The following is a 21,783-nucleotide window of genomic DNA, read 5'->3' as shown; positions in this document are numbered from 1 at the left end:
GCATAAAGAATCTGCTTGAATTATATTTTCATATATAAATTCAACATGAGGAAAATGAACAAAGAAAGTGGCTTGACAAAAAATAAAACTGGTTATGTCCTTGTGAAGATCCTTTTAGAAAAGTTGACACCTAGAAATAGTTGTTAAGAGGTCAAAATGGGTTTATATATTGTAAAATGAAAGATTGCAAATTAACATTAGAGACACAAATTGCAAGTAATAACATCATATATGATATAAACTATAAGTAGCAGAATGGAGCAGTAGCTTACATTTTGAATCTTATCCTAACAAATTCAGAAATATATAAAAACAATTGTGCAATATTATCAAGTGGGACTTCTGCTAAAGGAACCAAGAGCCAAGTTCAGTTTTGGGGAAATCAATGTAATTCAGTATATTAATCAGTTAAGAAGGAAAAATCATGCTTGTGTCAGTGAATGCAGAAGATGTATTCACAAAATATGATATTTCTGGGTAAATATCTCGAAAGAATCAGAAGAGAGGTGGAACAGCTTCAAGATGATAAAGAGAATATACTAAAAGCTTGTATCTAACTTTATTCTAAATAGTGAATGATTCAATGATGTCCCAGTACCACTGGTCACAAGGCAAGAATATCTAGCCTAACTGCTCTATCATAATACAGATAGTTTAGGAAGTTATATCCAGTGATGGGGGATGAACTGGAAAGGAAAAATGAAGCTATCCTCTTGGTAGATATTTCTGCCTACAAAGACTCTACAAAAATAATACTAGATCTAATAAATTAGCTCATCAAGATTGTGGGAATCAAAATAAATAAAATAATTTGCTTTTCAGTTATCAAGCAATGAAATTGTGGACACTAAGTTTAACATACAATGCTATTTGCACTACTAAAAAGAAAACAAAATATTATATACATAAATGCAAAACTCACATGTAGGACTTCTGTGGTGTAAACTACCAAACACTGAAGAGAGAAAGGTCAGAAAACGTAAGTAAATGTGGAGACACACCATATGGATAGGCTGGAAGACTCAAATAAAGGTAGAAATTTCTCTAAAGTGATATATAAGTTTAATAAAATGCCTCACAACCTCTCAGTAAGATATATATGTATAGAAAACTTTGCTCTGTAAATTGCATGAAATGATAAAATAAAACAGTTCAATGATTTCAAAAAAGAACAGAGTGGCAGTGAGAGCTCAGTCTACCTGATTTCTAACCATTGGGTAGTAGAAATTGCCAAGAATGCGTGATGTTGGAAGAGTAGATACAGAATAGAGAACCCATAAATACAACCTTACACCTTTTCAAGTTGATTTTATCAAACATTTATTATAGAAAATTGTTAGATTCACTGAAAAATTGACAAAGTATTCAGAGTTCCTACTTACTTTATGCCTAATATCCTTGTTATAAATATTTACACATTATGGTATATTTGTACAATTAATAAAATAAAACAGATGCACTTTTATTAACTAAAATTCAAATTTATTCAGATTCCTTTAGCTTTACATAATGGTCTTTTCCTCCTCCAAGATACATATGACCTTTTATAACTATCACCTTATTTTCCTCTTTCTTAGGACAGATTTTACTGTATGTGACTCTTGTTCTCTTGCTACATTTCAATCTTTCTGTCCTTGAGCTTTGACTCTGAGAGAGGTGCTTTCTGTGGAGCATCTAGAAACCTATGAGAACATCCTAATTTGGATGCTTTTCTCTCTCTGAAGATTTACCAAGTTTTGTTATTTCATTAAGTATGTTTTCATGTACCTTTTCTCACCTGTTCCTCTGGAAAGCCATAATGTGAGCATTTGCTGGCTTAATGGTGTCCCATAAATTAGGTACCTTGTCTTCTGTTCTTCTTGTTTTTAAAGATATGTTTTTCAAAGATTTGTTTTCAAATTTAAAAATTCAGCTTTTATCTCAAAACATTTCATTTGATAAGTCATATTCTTCAGTTCTGAGATCTGATTATTGTTTGCAACAGTGATGTCTGCTGAATTTCTTACTCAGTTAATGAATGATTTCCACAATTTCAGTGAGTGTCTTGCTGCATTCTTTTGCAGTTTTCTGAGTGTTCTTAAGATCATTTTTTGAATTACTTCTCTGGCATTTTGTAGATTGTTCTTTCCTTTTGGATCTGCTACTAAGATATTGATGTAATGCACGGAGCAGACATATTTTTTCATCCAATGGAACATTTGCCTCTGCCAAATTTATAGGCTGATTGTTTAGTGAAAGATTTCCTCCTAGAAATGTGTCCTGGGAGGTAGGTTGAGTAGGTTGCAAGGGTTTCATTCCTGGGAAGGCTCAGTGTTGTAGTCCATGTGTAGCTTCTTCAGCTGTAATCGGCAATCCCTGTGACTGTCTCAGTGGCCTAGATCGCAGGGTCTGGAGGGGTTGGGCTTTCTGCCAGGACATGTCCACAGTGGATTTACCTGCAGTGGATTTACTGGCAATTCTAGGCACACTGAACTGGATTAGGGGTAGGCAGAGCTATGTGTATGCAGCTGAAATGTGGGTTATTCATCTGTCTGCACTGACCATGGATGAGTTTGGTTTCAAAAATGTCACTATACACAGAAGCTGGGTGGAGGAGGGCATGACACAGACTGGATTTCTGTTCTGGAATAATGTAGCAGTGTGAACTCCAATTCCATGAATGTTCCCTGCACCAGATTTACAGCCTGTGAGGGCTGCAGGATTCTCAGTAAAGACTTCAGGTGTCTGTTATGTCTTTGGGGCTTGGGGAGGAACCAACACCCAAGTAATTTCTCCAGATAATGTTTGCTTAGCTCTCGATCGTGCACCAAAATTACCATTTAAGTGCCACCACCTGTTAACAACTTCACTTGCTTCTAATCTAGTAAGCAGTCTTGGCCATGAAATCGTGCTTTTGCTTATCTCTCCAGGTTTCAAGATATAGGTTCTGTACAACTTCATTTTTCTGAAACATTCAAGAGAATTTACTAATTCTCAGTTACATTGTTTTTTTGTTATAAGGACAGGATGACAACTTTGAAGCTTTTTACATGTATGAGCTGAGATAATAATTATTGTCCCAGTGACTTTTAAAAAGAAACAAAAGCTATTCAGTGGAGAAAAGAGTATCTTTTCAACTAACACTCATAGGCAAAACATGAATCTCCATCTTACTCATACATTTTACATAAAAGATAACCTAGAATGTATCATGTATTTATTCAAATAATTGAAAACTATGAACCTTGGGGCAAAACAGGAGATAGCCTTTATTATCTACACCTTGACAAGAATTCTGGACACAGTTATAATCCATTAAAAAGAAAAAAATGTGTATTAAGTTAAAGTTTACTCTAGTTTAAAAATTTGCTCTGAAGAAGATAAAATGTGCAAAACACATTCCCATCAAATGATTACTTTATAGAATATATAAAGATCTCACAGGTCGGAGATGTAGCTCAGTGGTATAAGTGCTTGCCTGGCAAGCCTGAGGTCATGAATTCAATTCCTGGTACCAAAAAAAAAAAAAAAAAAAAAGAACTCACAAACAAGCCAGTTACAAGAACAAACATACAATTCAGAAAATAAATATAGTCGTGGAAAGATTTCACCAGTGATAATACACCTATGTCAAATAAGGAATATAAGAGCTTCAGCATCAGTCTGCACTAAGGAAATGCAGGTCAGAGCCATGCTTTGATTTCACTGTACACCAATCAGAAGAGTGATTCAAAATGACGAGCAGAGCAATGCTTGCAGGGACTTTGAGAATCCAGAAGGCTCATGCATTGCTAGTGACCATGAAGAGCAGTACGGATGCTCTTCTTTAAAATGAAACATGCAATTCCATACAAGCTATGGTGTTTCCACACATTTAATTCAGAGAAACAAAACTGTATTGAAAAACAAAGGTAGGAGATTTTTAGATAAGTTTTACTCAGAATAGCTCCAAAGTGGAAACAACCCTATGTGCTCAAGCTTCACCGGAAGAATGACAGAACATATCGTGGTACAACGTTCCAAGAAATACTGGTTAAGAACGCAAAAGAAAACATCCTTCCAGACACACAACTAGACGAGTCTCCTGAAAATCATGGTGAGGAAATGAAGTTAATACCAAACCATTACACGGTGTGACTCCAATACATGTAATTATTAAAATGGCAAAATTATAGAAATTGAAAATAATTCGTGGTTAAAAAGCATTAAGGGCTAGATACTTCAGGGATGTGAACACGACTGTAAAATGGCCACATTAGATGTCTTTATGGTGATATAAAAGTTCTGTTTCTCTCCATAGTGGGTTTTTTTTGCTTTTTAAATTTATTCATAGTGTTAATATTATATTTTTAATATTTTATTATAGATTTATAATGTTTTTATTGTAGAAAGTGAGGAAAATATCTATTCTATTATTTTTACAACTTTATAGGAATGTACAATTATTTCAAAATAAGAAAATTAAATACATTTTAAGTACAGTCTTTTTTAACTATCACAATTTTTATTTCTATAAACTATTTGTAAAATGTCTTCAGTAAGTTTACAAACTTAAAAAAGACTCACTGGGTCCAGATGAGAAGCAGAGCTACCTTTCCTTATATACTGAAAGACAAAATGAAATTCCCTCATGTAATCTGAAGCAGGTCTTTAGTGCTTTTATTTCATAAATTGTATCTGTACAAATTTGGAAAGGTTTCTACTGAAACAGGTTCATTTTCTTTGATGCCACTGGTTTAATGTGATGGCTTGTGCTGTCTTTTCTTTTACAAGTATGAAACATTGTTAACACTTCTTACCACTGCAATTGAGACCTGTAAGATAAAGAATTTTTCCAAATCATAATTTATAACAGAAAGAACATGCAGTTTTTAAAATTATGAATAATGACCCTCATCTCGTGACTGACAAGTGTTATTTGATGAATATTACTGTTTGGAACATTAAAATATTTGTTTGCCCAGAGGCATACATGAATCAGAATTTCTTACATAAGTTAAATTATGCAAATTCTTTTTAGAGTACATGGGTTATTATACACCCCAGTTACAAAACTGCCTTCAGGCTAGAGGTCAATCATCTTCCATGAAAAATTTTCTTGTGATTAACAAGAGTCATCTCATCTGTTTCTTTGCCTAAAACTCAAGATGAAGTGGTTATATTAAATAATAAAATATTTTCACATTATTGGAAGCCAGAAAATTTTTGAGGGTTTAGACTTTCTAAACTCTGTGATTATTTTTCATTTTGTATTTAACTATAAATTTATCATAAAGTTACTATGAATGCTAATTATGTCTGGCTGTTCTTTGCCATGTGTGGAACGTTGTGAATCATAGAATTCTGATTCTCCAAATTGTCCAAGAGATCAAAATTTAATACCAAACCCATTTTGCCATAAAGGGAAGCTGAACAACAGGGTTTATGTAATGGAAGGACCAAAAGCACAGAGTAGGAAGAAAATTAGAAAATGATAAATTTTCTAATGATACAATTTTACACATTTAATGTAATTCATTAGAAAATTTTTATACCTCTTTATGCCATGAAACTAAATATTTAAAAAGAAACCTTGTTGCTCATAATTACACTATCAATTTAGTTTTAATTTTAATTAGAAGGATTTTGAGGCATCCCAAAAAGGTACATTAGGTTCTGATAAGTTTAGTGGAACACTTATGAGAGACTCTAATAAGTAAAACACCTTTTACGAGAGCTGCTTTGCTCACCTTTGTAATTTTCATCAGAGAAGTCCTTGAGGGAGATTTTGGAAACTACTGATCTGTGTTATTAAGCAATAAAAAAGCATGTTAAAAGTCAACCTTAATAAAGACAATGAACATGCATGCCACGCATATCATGAAGATGTAGTTTAAAATAATTTTGTTAATATACACTTGGATAACTGGATATTCAGAACATGGTCCATTTGATTTTAGTGACCTATGCAAGGACTAGAGTAGGATTCAATTACATGTCAAAAGTATGCAAACCAGTAGCAGAGCTTGGTTCTTTCCTGTATTTATAGGGCTTCAAGAACACATATAAAAAGACTTACTAGGGCTACATTAGAGAAGATAATACAGAAGATTCCCCTTTCTTCAAAAAAAGTTGAAGTACTTAAAACCAGAGTGCCATTTGCATTATTAATTTCACTTTTAATTTAAAAACCATTCTTCTATATAAGATAATTAAATGTATTGATTTATTATTTATTTAAGATATTAAATGTATTGATTTATTATTATTCCCACTCATACTTGAGAATCATTTAAAACCAGAGGATTATGTAAATTGAGTTTTTATTTATAGCACATAGAATAAAGATCGGCTTATAGAAAAAATTCCATGTTATTTGCTAAACAAAGGAAATTTAAAGAGGTAAAAAGAACTACATCTGTCATAGCTTAGATTGAATATGTTTTAGTTTATTAATACTTTAATGGAAATTGATGAATTTATTATGATACTTTGCTAACAGAATGGGTTTTTGTCATAATATTCCACCAAGAAAGAAGGGGTGACATTTAAACATGGGAAAAGTTTGGCTTAAATATTTGACAATCGTGCTTTGCCCTAGCAGAACAGACAATGAGGGGGAAGGAAAAAGTAAAAGACAGACAGGACAGTCGTAAAAGTTTTTCATAGCTTTAGGTGGCTCCACACTTGCAGTGTGAAAACCATCATCTGAAAACCCAAGTGTTTATGAATTTCCAAAGCAGTACGGCAAAGTAAAGCCTGCACTTGAGCATCTTATTCACAAGTTAAGGAAATAAAATATATACATTAAAATATGTAACAAAGAACAGTTCAGAATGTCAAGCATCAATAGTCAGATTAAGCACATCTCTGCCAGGGAGATTGAGGAGCCTTAGACAGGATGAAATCTAAGTAGTTTTCATCGAAAAATGTAAAACTTCATTCTATCAATCACTAACTCAACATTTATTAAGTAACCACACACTTAATTCAGTACTGCACCAAATATTGAATGGATAATGCATGACATGTTGACATCTTTCATCTTCCAGAAATTCAGTTTGTTGTGATAGAGGCTTGGAAGATGATAACCAGCATATCAGTGAGGGAAGTGACAGAAAGACAAAATAAATAATCTAGTAACCCATGATTTGAAGACAAGGAAAGATTTCACAAAAGTAAAATTCAGGATTGCATTTAGGAATAAACCTAAACTGAGAAAGGAAGATTGCACAGAGTATTCTAAACAGAACTAAGTTTATAAACAACAGCCCAGAGGATAAGAAAAGAGCATAGCTCAAGTGCAGAACTGTAAGAAATTCATCATTGTATGGATAGATTACGTTACTTATTGTTCAGAATGGATAATTTAGATGTAGATTTAAAATAGATGATCATGGAGGAAGCAAGATAATAGATAATAAAGATGATATAGAGATGCATGCTGATATTATCCCTTCTATATGAGAAAAGTGAAAAAATACAGAAATTTAAAATAAATTTTCAGGGTTATTTAGAAAGAATCAGATAAAATTTGCCCCCAGGTGATCAAGCTGCAGAAAAATATGATACCCTAACAATGTCACTCCTTCCAAATACAATCTGAAGCATTCACTATATAATTTTTCCTAAAGTCCAGGTTGAGATGACAATAAAACAGTTTTATAAAATCAACTCTATACATTTCCTTATTTTAAAAAAACTCACAAATTTTCATAAAGGCAGTGGGGGGAAATATACAGATGGTAACTACAGCATACTTTGTAATTCAATAATGTTTAGAGATATGTACATATCAGAGAAAAGCTAGAAAGCAAAACCATCATTGAAAAGTTTTTTTGGAATCCAAACCACAAACTATAGGCAGATAGTGAATAAAGGTAGAATGCCATACAAAATTATAAATGTATGTATGGTATATTTGGAAACTAATTTTATATGCAAAATTGTTGAGTTTGGGACAGTGGAAAACGTCACATTATGAAGACCCTTCTGCATTAGTCAAAAGTGTTTCAAATCCAACATTTTTGTAAGAGATCCACAAATTTTTGGAAAATAAACAGTTGTATAAATGTGTTTAACAAAAATTAACCTATGAGCTGCAATATTGATTATAAAGAGAACCACAGGACTCCATTTCTGGTTGAATGTAGTGTATCGTACAGGATCCATTTTCAGTATAACATTACTTAAAATATTTAATAATTTTAAATTATATTTTAATGCACGACTGGACTCCAAAGAGAAAAACATAGGAATTACACACGGGAGAAATATACTAATCCATACATGTACCATTGTGCAACTGGTTTTATTAGTTAGCTTGCAGGATCATGATGGTCTTCCGTGCACTGGACAGTGGAAGGATGGAGCAGCTGCTCAGTCCGAGAAGTTGGAAGCTTTGGAGGAAAAGACACCAGGGATGCAGCACCAGTCCAAGGCTGAAGGAATGGAAGTTCACTGGAGGGTCACTAGTGTGAGTCTGGGTTGGAACGCTGAAAAACTGAAAACTGATTTCCAAAGGTGACACCAGCACAAGACACCCCTCTCAAGGAGACTGGAGCTCTTGATAATGCATCGCCTTCCTTCTCCTTTCCCTGTTACTCATTCTATCTAGGTGACAAACTCACTGGTTGGTGCCTTTCATGAACAGTGTGGCTATTTCTCCCCTCAGTGTTTAGACCTGTATGTCAGCCATCTGTGGAAAGATTCCTTAGTCACACGGAGAACTGCGCTTAGCAAAAAAACTAGGGGTCTTTAATCCCATTAAACTGACATCATGATTAACGGTCACACCAATTGTTAACAAATTTTCATTTTAGTGGCTTTTAAAATACTATATAAAAGAATATTGAACAAATATTTACAGTTATATGGGTTACTAGTGTCCCAAATTGATTGTAAAAGTCAAGTACTAATAAGTTCTCAATGAATAAGACGCAGTCTCAACATTCCTTCCAGATGAAATTCTAGTCCAAAAGAAATCACCGTTTAAAAACATCGTTAAGGGGCTAGGGATTTAGCTCAGCGGCAAAGCGCCTGCCTGGCAAGCACAAGGTCGTGAGTTCAGTTCCCGGTACCGGAGAAAAACCAAAAAAAATAAAAATAAAAATAAATAAATAAATAAATAAAAACATCATTAAATACAAAGAAAAAAAACACAATAAGAAAAAATAAAAATAATAAAGTAATAACAAATGAAACTGACAAAGAAAAAATGATATAAGAAACAAGTGCAAAGACTGGAAATACTAAAATTATATAGCCAAAATATAATATATTCTATATGTGAACAAATAAAATGCAGGATTAAAAATCAAGAAGAATAAGCAAAACTAGAAAAGCGACCAGACAGATTAAAATTTTTAAAAATGTAAACACATAGAACTACTATAAATTAAAATATATTAGTTCAGGTAAAATTTCAATATATGCCATAGACAAGAAAGTTATATAAATTCACAGAAATGACAAAATACACAAAATGCAGCTCCAAGACAAAAACCTAGAAATATTAGAATAGAGGTTAAAGAATAAAATAAATAAAATGAAAAAAGCAACCATACCTCACATTGAACTTACAAAAATAGATGATAAAGAAAAATTTTAAGAGCTCAGGAATATGAAAAAAGTAAGAAATTTTCTATTTGGAAAACAATGTTTGTATTTAATGAAAAAACTACAATAAATATAAGGGAGAATAGGAATATTCCTGGGAGATAGGAGGGATCCCAGAAGTGTGTTGCCACTGAGGTCATTTCTTAGAGAATGTTTACAGGGCAAAATCATGAGGTGGGTACAAAGACATAAGGTGGGTATAAACATGGGCCAAATTATAATCAACCAGTAAGATTACAAGTGCAGCCACTTAGCTAATACTGATTCAGTAACGGAGTGAGGCATATAGCAAGAGCATAAGGATGAGATCATCAACTCTGGTTTATCTATGATTTCTAGAACATCCCAGAACTTGGGAGGCTGAGGCAGGAAGATTGCTGTGAGTTTGAGACCAGCCTGGACTACAAAGTGAGCTCAAGGCCAACCCGAACTTCATAGTGAGGCCCTATCTCAAAAGGAAAAAAAATTTAATTAATTAATATAAAAGATAAAATTAATCATAATAAATTTAATCATAATAAAAGTGCAACCTATCAAAAATAAAATGAATACTTTTAAGGTAATTTAATAGTAAAGACTTCTAGCTAAATGTGGTGATGCACACATGTAATCCTAGCACTTAGAAGGCTGAGGCCGTAGTATTTCTATGAGATCAAGTTCAGTGTGGGTTACATAATGAGATCCTGTCTCAAGAAAGACTTCTAACAAGGAATGAGAAAAACAAAAACACAGCTATCCACATTTCAGTGACAGTAAAAATCTAAATGGATTTTTAAATGTGCAGCTGGGAGAACACAATTTCCATATAGAACTCTACCTCAAAGGAAGCAGAAGAGCAGCAAAATAAAGACATTGCAGACAAAAAGGGCAACAATTCCCATGATTACTTCTTGAAAGGAACTTAGATAATTGAAGAAAATGCATAAAAATGTAGCCAGTTAATTTAATATACAACAAGAAACTATCAGTGTGGGTAAATGTATTATAAAAAACAGTAATGGTCAACTCTTTTAGGAAGAAAATGTTAAAGTAAAAGAGTTGAGAGAAATTATGAAAGAGACCTTGTAAGAAAATCTCTGAAGGACACCTTCCCAAGAGTTAAACTCTTTCCATATTCTCTTAGCCTTGTAAAAATATCAGCACCTCTGAGTGAGTCCTGTTTATAAATATATAAACCTCATTCCAGACCAAGAGGCCCTCAGCTCAGGGATAATGAACCCCATGCAAACACAAAATGAACACAGATGAAGATAGATGGCCTTATGCCAGAGCAGTTAGTTTCCACCTTCCTCAGTCTGTGCTACCGATATATAAACCCCTTACTCTCTAAGACAGCAGCTTTACTACTATGTGGCCAGCAGTCCCTCTCAGGACTTTATCTCATATAAAGCCTGTTCTTGCTACAAGTCTTCTCTCTCTCCTCTTTATTTCTTACAGACTTGAATTGAAAATATGAGAGGGTAATTGTATTATTTGACCGCTGAGATAATATACTGAATTTTAAAGTTCAAGATACAATATCATTTGCTTGATAACAGGTTGATAAGTTTTAAGTTATGAAAGAAAAGGAAAAGACCTCAAACGTGATCTAGGGATGTAGATCACCAGTAGAGCACTTGCCTAGCATGCGGTAGGTCCTGGGTTCCCTTCCCAGTAACTCAAAAAGAAAAAAGAAAAAAAATTCAAACAAACTAAGTAAAGAGAAAAAAAACAATATAAATTAGAATAAATGAAAAACATAAAACAAAATTATAGAAAGAAATCAAATACGTGAGTTGTCAAAGTCAATGGAACTTCAGCATAACTACCAAAAACATAAAAATTGTTAACACCAGATTTTTTTAAATAAATGTATTTTAGTTAAAAAGATATAACTAAGGAATAAGAAACTTCAGTTTGAGTGCAATGACAGGGAAAACTTCAACTGGTCAGAAGGTGAAAACATAGAAAATTGCCATATATATATATATATATATATATATACATAAAATCTCCAAAAGAATTGCTATCTGAAAATTTTAATAAATTCCTCTAACTGCATGAATGAAAAAAGCAGCTAAATTTAAAAGTTACCAAAATATATTAACAGGAAGGAAAAGAAGAATCAAATGCCAGGAAACGTGAGCAGAGATGGGGAACGATTACTCACTGGGGTGGGAACATGCTCCTTGATGAGACAGTGTGTATCATGAGGATTCTTGACGTGATACTGCTTACTTTGTCTCCACTACCTGTATACTGTGCAGTACTGGACAATTTCTGTGTTTCTATTCTCTGTTTTTCTATTGTTGTTTTCTTTGTTCTCTTTTTGCTGTAGTGTGTTTTCATCCTAGTGATTTCACATTGAACTATATCCCCAGAGTACTTTTGTTTTGTTTTGATTTTAGTTTTCAGGTCTTAGTTTTTGTGCTGGGGACTCCCAAAGTCACTGAGTTGCTTTGGAAATTGCACTCTTTCTGCCTCAGTGACCCAGAGTACTGAGATTCTGACTCTTAAAATCTTAACTGGGTGTGGCAGCACACATTGTGTTACGGTTTGTGTCTGCATGTCCCCCCCAAAAACTTCGTGCAGTCATGGGATGGGCCTCTAGAGTTTATGATTGATTCATGGTCCAATGCTGGGAATATGGGTGTGAGTGCCACACTAGCCCTAGGGCAGATAGCCTGCATACAGTGTGAGGGCGGGAAAGAGGCTTCAAGTCTGTTGCTCGTCCCTTTTTGCTCTTTCTGCTTTTGCTGTTTTTTGCCACCATCAACTGTTGCCCTCTGCCATGTGCCACCTTGCCGTGGAGCCAGCTGATTATGGACTGAAACCACAAACTGAGCTAAATAATACTTTCCTTACTTTATTTTGGGTGTCAGGTATTTTGTCTCTGTAACAAAAGAAAAGTAACCAAGACACATCTGTAATCCCAGATTGAAGTAAAAGGTTCTGGAGTTACATACCAGCTGGGGCTATGTAGAAGGCCCCTTTCTGAAAACAAGATTGCAGATAAGACTGGATCTGACTCCCAGCACTCAGGAGGCTGAGGCAGGAGGATAGCTGTGAGCTTGAGTCCAACCTAGGCTACGAAGGGAGTTCAAGGCCAGTCTGAACTGCATAGTGAAATCCTGTCTCAAAAAGACCAAAAAGCAAAATAAGAGAGACTAGTATCTGGATCATAGCATGGTAGTAAAATTGATAAGATTAATTCAAGCAAATATACAACCAAGGGCCAGGGATATAGCTCAGCAGCACAACATCTGCCCCACAAGTGCGAGGTCCTGAGTGTAATTTCTGGAACCAAAAAAAAAAGGCCAAACATACACCCTAGAGAGCTTGACATCTTGGAGGTCAGCAATGTATATAGTTGTCATTATTACTGAAAGATCTTCACATTTAAATATCAAATCAATGTAAAGTAAAACTAGAATGAAATTCCATTTAATCCAAAACTGGAAGATTATGAAAATAGAAATATGATAACAAATTTAATATTGTAAATTCATAAGAAATTATAAATTTATAAAACTATTTTGGAAAATGGCCACAAATAAAACCAGTGTATTTAATCAAACTAAGTGGTAATAGCAACATCAGAAACAAAAATTATCTCCCAATTCATTTGAGAACAGAAACAATATAAAAGATAAACACTGAAATTGAAGAAGTTCTAGAAGCCAAAAAGGGTCTAAAATATAATTGTAGAATTTGTTGTACAATGCCAAAGAAGTACTCAGGAGAAGAGTCCTAGTTTCAAATGCCCAAATCAATAAGTATCAACAAACATCATCTATGTGCTGATGACCATCCAGTTTATTTCTGTGGTTTGCACATTTTGTTCAATCTTTAAAGATATGTGATATCCAATCACTTGTTTAGCATATTCACATTCATAACTAAAAAATCTATTATTTCTTTTCAGGGTTATAATTGCAATTATAATAATCTCTCTGAACCCAAACTCCTCCTGCGGGTTCACCTTCCCAGGTACCATTTATTACCAGTTTCTTGGACAGGAGTTTTTTATCTCACCTCTTATATCTATCAGAAATCTCAACTATGCATCCAAAACATATCCATAATTGAACTAATTTCAGTGTCATTACTGTCCTGTTCCAGAGACGCTATAGTCTTGACCTTAAATATCTCCCAAAGGCTCATGTACATGGTCCCGAGCTGATGGTGCTTTTGACAGGCTGTCGAACCATTAATAAGCAGTTGGAGTTGAACCCTTGAAGGGTGTGTCAGCATTGTGACCTACGCACTTTGTGGCTGCCATGAAATGAGTAGCTTTTATGGATCGCATACTCCTTGTCATGATGTTCTCCCTTGCTGCGGTTCAAGGAGCAAGGAAGACAACCAAACATGGATCAAAATCTTAGAGACTGTAAACTGAAACAAACCATTCCTCCATTTTAGTTGATTTTCTCAGGTAATTTGTCATATAGTTCGTGGTATTTCACATCATTAAGCTCATGTGTCTTCCTGTTTCTATCTTGGCCTCAATCCCTTACTTTATTCTTAATGTAGGGACAGTGTGATCATGCTACAATATACAATTGATCATGACTCTCAGTTTAAAACCCTCCAATGCCTGCTAGGTAAAGATTAAATTCTGTAACATAGACTCCACATGTTCTCCCTGCTGTCCCTCTTGAATCCATCCAGTTCTCTTTACATAACGTTATGGGTTTCTTTCAGCAGTTTGCCTCTCCTGGGCACCTTTTGGAGCACTCTGGGAATTTGTAATGCCTGTTTCTCATTGTGCTTTGTCCTCAGGACTAATTCACTCATATCTGTAAGCCTTTTCCTAATAGTCACTCTCTCTATGAGGGCATTAAAGACACAAAGTAAATTACTCAACTACTCTTGTTTTATATTGACCCTTCCTGTTGTATTTTCTGTCTACCACTTGTCATTAAATATTGTTCATATTTTGACATATTTTCTCTTCACTGATCGTTCTATCAAAAGAATTTTGCTCTTTGAGATCAGGATATTTTTGTCTGTTCTTTTCATTATTGTATCTCCATTTTGCTCAACAATTCTTCTGAATTTCCCATCAGAACTTTTACTTTTCATTGTGATCATGTTCAGACATTTAAAACTACACCTTATAAAAATCTATAATTATTATGCACTAATAAAAAGATTTAAATGTTTAAGGCTTTCAGAGAGAAGCTCTTTTGAGTTGATATGCATCATATATGTGTTTTGAGTTATCACACTGTGCTCACCAAATATGTACAATTAAAATAATAGTTTTAAAAATATGAATACATTTTTCCTAGAACACTTAAAGGCCATATATTTCTTTTAAACTTTGAGTTCAATTCCAATCTGCTCTTTTGTATAGATCAGTACATCTATGGAAATTCAGCATTTCATAAAGATTCTTTTCTGTTTATTTTTGAATGGAAACATGGTTTTCATTATTTTTATTCTTTATAAATATATATATTATATAAATACTTAGAAATTTTTAGCATTACAAAAATAAAAGGGATAACATTCTAGGAAGGAGAGCCAATTAAAAATCATCTTAACAGTATGAACTCTTTTTCAATAAATGTATGGAGTAATTCACTCTTGAAAAATGTATTATGAACAGCAAAATAAGCTTGTGGCTGAAAATGAAATTTTATTGAAATTTCTGTAAACAATCTTTACTAATTAAATATACACATAAACATATATATGTTTTCTGTTTTTTAATGTCCATGAATGTCTTAGAAAAAAGACAAACATTTCTGAAAAGTAAGCCATGCAAAAATTTAAAAAAGATTAACCCAGTATATATATCTATATCTTCTAATCTATATCTATATCTATAGATAGATAGGTCACAGTCTATAAAGCAACATACTATATGTTTTTGACATAGAGGAAAAAGTGGCACCTCCCAAGCTGCTAGATGTCAGATATGTTGAGTTTTGTTCCCCAGAATTGAAAAATGAATTCTAAGGAACAACAGAAATTAAGAGTAGGAAAAATTTATTGAAAGAGGCAGCTCCTGTGAGACAGAAGACTTGAAAGCAGGTTGTCACACACCCGACTTCACAGACTAATATTTATAGAGTGAAATCACAAGGTGAGCACAATGTGGGTCAAAACTGATCAACCAATAAGATTACAAGTGTAACTATTTAGGTAATATTGATCCAGTGGAGAAGCAGGTTGTGTAGCAAGTGCACATGGAAAGAACAAAGATGTTTTTATTAAAGGATGGATCAAGAGGTCCTTCTCACCCATGTGGATGACTGGTGTCTATCTATATTTTATGGGCCTGGTTGATACCTATTATAGTATATTACTTATCCCTCTGGGAGGCACTTAGGTCATTACATCTTATTTTGAAGCCTGGCCTTCAACAGATGCGTCTCCAGCCCCAGCTGTAATGTGTTTTCATTCTCTGTACTGGCTCCCTTGAGGGCCTAGCCCTGTCTGACTGCCTATAATATTTCTACCTAACTTAGTTGTCTATAATATTTTAATGTTGTGAAATAAATTAACTTAGTTATTTATGAATAGCATAATTCAATAACTCAAAACAAGAATTAATTTTCCTCTCAGAAAATCTCTTATAGCAAGGTAATTTAGATCCATTTTTCTCAAAAAAACATTTAAATGGTAAAAAGCATTTAAATATTAAATTTAACTAAGTAATGACATATTTGCTAATGTTCCATAATGATACAATAAATTTCAGAGGCCTGGTTTTTGTTAATACCTATGAGTGGATTTTCTTCAAACAAATCACTATTAAATTAAATGTTTCAAGAGAAACATTGATGGTGTGATGTGTGCAAACCATTTTTAAGTTGCTTCAGCAATTAAGCAGCTAATCTGATTTGTTGAAAGTGTTCTCCTTCATTAGGATAGGTCAAAATTTTGAATCAGTTTCCCATTGTAAATGACTTCACTGATTTGTAAAATAATGAGTTTTTTTGTTTTAACCAGACTCACTTTCTGTGTGCTTTAGACTCAAATCCTGGATTATGTGATTGAAGCTCTTGGCATCCTATATGTATATGACATAATTTATAAGTCACCTAGTAGAAGAGATGATAGTGATCAAATTATAATATATGATATAAAGGCCTCCACTTTTGTTGAAATAAATTGAATTTGACTTATTTTGTCTGAAATAAAGGGAAAGGAGATTTTTTTTCCCTAAAGTTATGGACATCACTTATGCTTATGCAATATTTTTGATTGGTACTCTTAAAAATAGAAATAAACAAAAGAACTCTAAATTTACTCTTAACTTAATGTTTTCAATATTTATGATAAAGTAGAAGAAACACATAAAGCTGTATCATTTTCATTGAATAATACAATAACCATTTATTGAAAAGTACATTTGTCATCTGCAAAAAGGAGGTTCCAATTGGCTTCATGAGGCACTATTTATGCCCTGCAAGTCATTCCAAAATGAGTTCAGAACTATTTTTTGGAAGCAATTTTATCAATTGCTTTATGGTAAGTGAATTACTATTTTCATTTTTTCTCTTATAGTCTATGTACATGTGGTTTTTTTGTTATTATTTTATCACTAATGACAGGAGTAATGTTATTGACTTTCTTCCCACCAAACTGATCAATAGAACAAAATCACTAAGTACTGTAATGAAGAGAAACGAGAAAAAACGGTAGAGAAGAGAACAAGAGAAAGGACTATTTTTGTATTGGAAATCCCTATGGGGTGTGTGAAGATATGACCTTACCAGGTAAATGATTTGGTCTTCCTAGATGTCTTTATGTCTAAAATATGCAGTCTGCACAGCCAATTAAATCAGAGTAAAACTGCCTCATGGTTTTTTGTCAGTGCTTAAAAGATTTATGCTTTAAAAGACAAATATACTAGCATATTGATTGAGTCATTAGGCATCTACTGTACCAGCTAATGACCATTTTCCTTGAGCTTGTTGAAAATGACATTTTGAAATGTCACTAAACCCATTTGACTAATTTCAAATCATATTTTTCAAATAATCTTGGCCATATGACTTCTAGAAGTTTTAACCTGAGCTCTAATTGGTCCACACAGCAGCAATTCTGTAATTAATAAGTGTTATTGTTTCCTATTTTTTTCTGGAAGATTATTGTGATAACTTATTATAATAAGGTGTGGTATCATTAAAATGAGAGTTTCAAATATCCATAATTTTAAACAATTTGCAAAATTTGTAATTCCGTTGTCAAAACTTCTGTATTTTGCTTTCCACTGATATTTTATTATCCTTTATTATATTCTTAAGGAAATATTAATCTTTTTCTCCTCTAAGCCTCCATCCCAGGAGAGTACCTAGAGTTAGGGTTGGGGCTGGGGATCTAGCTCAGTGGCACATCACCTGCCTGGCAAGCGCGAGGTTGTGAGTTCGATTTCCTGTACTGGAAAAAAAATGAAAAAACAAAAAACCTAGAGTTAGGAATGAATCAGTCATATGTTTGTACGTGTGTGTATGTAACATAGCATTCCATAAGATATACATTTATTTATATGTATGTACATGTGTATATGTATGCATGTATACATATATTTTGACAAAACAATGTTGTTTTTGCAAGTTGCCAATCAATATAAAGCAGAATCTTCTGTTATGTATGTGATCTTGTACATAAATATATGTGTACTATACATAGGCAGGTTTAGGACCCAGCTGGTTACAATCCCTATTCCAATCCCTTAAAAAGTGTCCACCTCTGGTGCCTTCTCCAATGTCTTTTCATTCTGGTTCTTATGTTTGAGACATGCATTCTTAGTCTCTTGATGAAATTTGTTTCTTCTCATATAGAAGTTGTGAAACCCCAAGTGATCATGCTAATAGAGCCAAAAATGAAAGTGCCAAACTCATTTTACTGGCGTCCACTAGATTGATCCTCTGAAGAGATTCCATAACACTAAACCCTAACGTGACTTCTATCCAAGGCCTTTCAGGTTATCTCTGTGGAGAAGGTCCCTGACTGCCATCTGCCCTACATGGATGCCTTTAAGTAAGAGGCCGCCAGATTCAGTCTTCACCCATTCTCCTTTATCAGTGGTTAAGTATACTTTTTTGGAAGGGAGAAATGTAAAATAATTTACAGTATTTAGTGAGCTTATGAGTATGGTAACTAGTTAGTAGAAGGGTCTGAGATAGTGGGATGACCAACTGTACTGATAAAAACTAAGAATAGATAGTGAAGTAGGACTTTAACCAGCAATGAGCATTCCTCAGGGAACACGGAATGCAGCCCTTGCCCCTTAAAGAGAGGCACCACCACCTACTGAACTCCTGAATTGTGAGGAATTTAAAATACAATGAATTTCCTCTAATGTAACATGAAGCACATCTTATCCTTAGGATTTCTGAGGTTATTGTAATATAAAATAACTAGTTCTTTCTAAGATCCCAGTTTACTGTAAACACTGTATGAAAGAACAGGACTAGAGAGCATGATTTTCAATTGGTCATCTTAAATCCACAGAGCCCCCTGTGATTGGTGACCACTGCACAATTATGCAATTCCTCTATCTCTATTGCCTATAAGAAATTATAAACTGAGAGACCGTGCGGGCATCCCATTTAAGATCAGTCGTGGTTATCCAGGGACTACTTTCTTTCTCCTTATATTCAGTAGAAACCCTTCTAACATACATACATACATATAATAAATGGAAAAGCATGTATAATTATTCATCTTTAGTACCAGTACTTTTTTGGAATGGGAGAGAGAGCAGATTAATTTTAAAATAAGCTTAATGAGGTCAATGAACTATCAATTGAGAGCCAATTTGGCACACAAGGTATGTAATGCACAGTTTTCAACAGACAATGTGCAACTGTAGTAGATTGTTAGGATGGTTGCAATTATACGTTCACTCATTGTAAATGTGACTTTGTAGTACTTCACATAAATAGAATGACTTTAGTTTTCAGTCATTCATTCTGTTTGACCTTGTGGTATGGATGGTCAGGTGGTGTGAGGGGAAGGTGATGATGATCCATTCTGAACATAGACCTCAGATGACTTTGAGTGCTTCTGGTCACTACAGAAAAGCTGAACCTGACATGTGAAATATTCAGAGGTCAAGGCAGAGGATTAGAGAACACAGGAAGGAAACCTAAGTAGGTTCTTCAAGAAGCAGAGGTATCTAGGTGATTTTCAAGGTGATTCACAGTGTTTGGGAAATAGCCACATCAGGTCTTCTCAACTAATCACACTTTAGAAAATCATGTGTGAAAATATAGTTGCTATATTCAAGAACTAACTTGGAGGGTGTTATGCTATAGAACAGTTATATAATTATTACAGTTTACTAATAATTGTGAAAGAGACTATTAGTTATCTATTTCAGATTCAGTAAGCAAGTTATACTGCTAGAACTCTGGTCTTTAGTGAGTAAACTTTTGCTCAACATCAAAACCTGCCTTTTACATAGTTCATTTCCTTTACATGGAACTATTTGATTAAATTACTATTAATAAGACATAGAAAGAAAAACTGTAAGAGATCTTAAATTTACTTTTTTAAAATTTTGTTTTGTGTTAGTTTTTTGATACAAGGTCTTGCTATGCAGTTCAAGCTGGCCTAAAATTCACTATGTAACCCAGGCTGTCCTTGAACTCACAATGATCCCCCTGCCTCAGCCTCCCAAGTGTTGTGATTATAGGAACCACCACGTCTGGCTGTAAATCTACTTTAAAAGAAGAGTTTAAGCCTTTTTTCCTCAATTGTTTTATTTGAAAGAATCAGATTTGCAAAACTGTATTTCCACTAGGCTTTTAGAAGAAGAAAATATCTCTGATGATAGGATCCCTGTGTTGAGGATAATGGAAGAAAAACATAGAAGAGTAGATTTTTTAATTTTCCCTGGAAGCCACCACACTACTCCAGAGTTTCAATTCCAGGCTGCTTTCTATAAAAGAAAAGTAAATGCATTCTATACTCAAACCAATATTATAATATCTCTTAGGCAAATAGCTCCACCCTTAACAAATATTTTATTAAACATTAATAAATATTTCTGTACAAAAAAGGAATGCTACAAATTATTAATTAAAAATTAAACACAATGGAAAATTGATAGACATTTTAACACTATAAAAATACAAATGCAATGTATAGAAGTTAAAATGACTAATACACAGAGAAAGATATTTCACCTCATTAGATTTCAGAGAAATAAAGCAGTAATACAGTATCAGTTTCTATCCATTAGATCTGGAAACTTTTTTAGATCTAATAATATGTGTGTGTTGGTAAGATTAAATACTAGCAAAATCTTTATAGATTTCTTAAAGAATTGTAAGTCTACTTTATGTAGCTACCTGAAATATCTAATAAAAGTCATAATGTCAATTTCCCTTATAATCTATAATTATATTTGTAGTAGTACAGAACTATTAAATATACTTAGACCTAGCCATAAGAGATATATTAGAGATATGATTATTTAACAAGAGAAAGCAGAATTTTCTGAGATGAGTTCAGAGCTAGCACAGAGAAACTCAACATGATCGTAGAGCAACTCATTTTTACCGAGTGAGGAAAGTCATTCAAAAGTAAACATCAAAAAAGAGAGATTTATTTTAAATTTAAAAAATCTGAAACATGAAACCTAACCTGACAGAGATCCAAATGGCCAATCCTGTAAAACTTAAATAATAATATTAGATTATAGTTCTTCCTGGAAAACATCCAGTATTCATGAGCCAGCACTAATACAAATTAACAAGCAAATAAGTTATGGTAGAGAAAGGAAGAATAGCTTGTCCTCTTAGAAAACTGCAGTTAAGAAATGCTGAAGTAATAAGGGAAATAAAAATCATCATTGGGAAACTACCATAATATTTGTTGTGGTAAGAGTCACAGCCGGTAAATTAGTGGATGAAACATTGATGAAATATATAATATTTACAGAGCCTTGAATTGTCTCCTTTACAAAATTTATTGCCAGGGAAATATTGCTACTTTTCTGTTGAGAAATTTGGCAAATACTGCATTAAACAAGTGACAGAGGTAACATCACCATTAATAAGACAAATTGATACAAACCTCCTCATGTAAGACACAAGAGTAGAGCTCTTCAGTGGAATTCTTGCCAAAAATGCAGAGTCTCAATTTAATCATGAGGAAATGTCACTCAAAGAACAGAATTGTGGCACACTCTACTAAATAGCTGGCCAATGATCTAAAAAGTTTCAAGGTCATGAAAGACAAACAAAGACTAAGGAATCA

The sequence above is a fragment of the Chinchilla lanigera genome, unplaced genomic scaffold (assembly GCF_000276665.1).
Source record: "Chinchilla lanigera isolate Chin_1 unplaced genomic scaffold, ChiLan1.0 scaffold00042, whole genome shotgun sequence".
Lineage (NCBI taxonomy): Eukaryota > Metazoa > Chordata > Mammalia > Rodentia > Chinchillidae > Chinchilla > Chinchilla lanigera.
The sequence above is the reverse complement of the archived record's forward strand: the minus strand, read 5'-3'. Positions refer to the sequence as shown.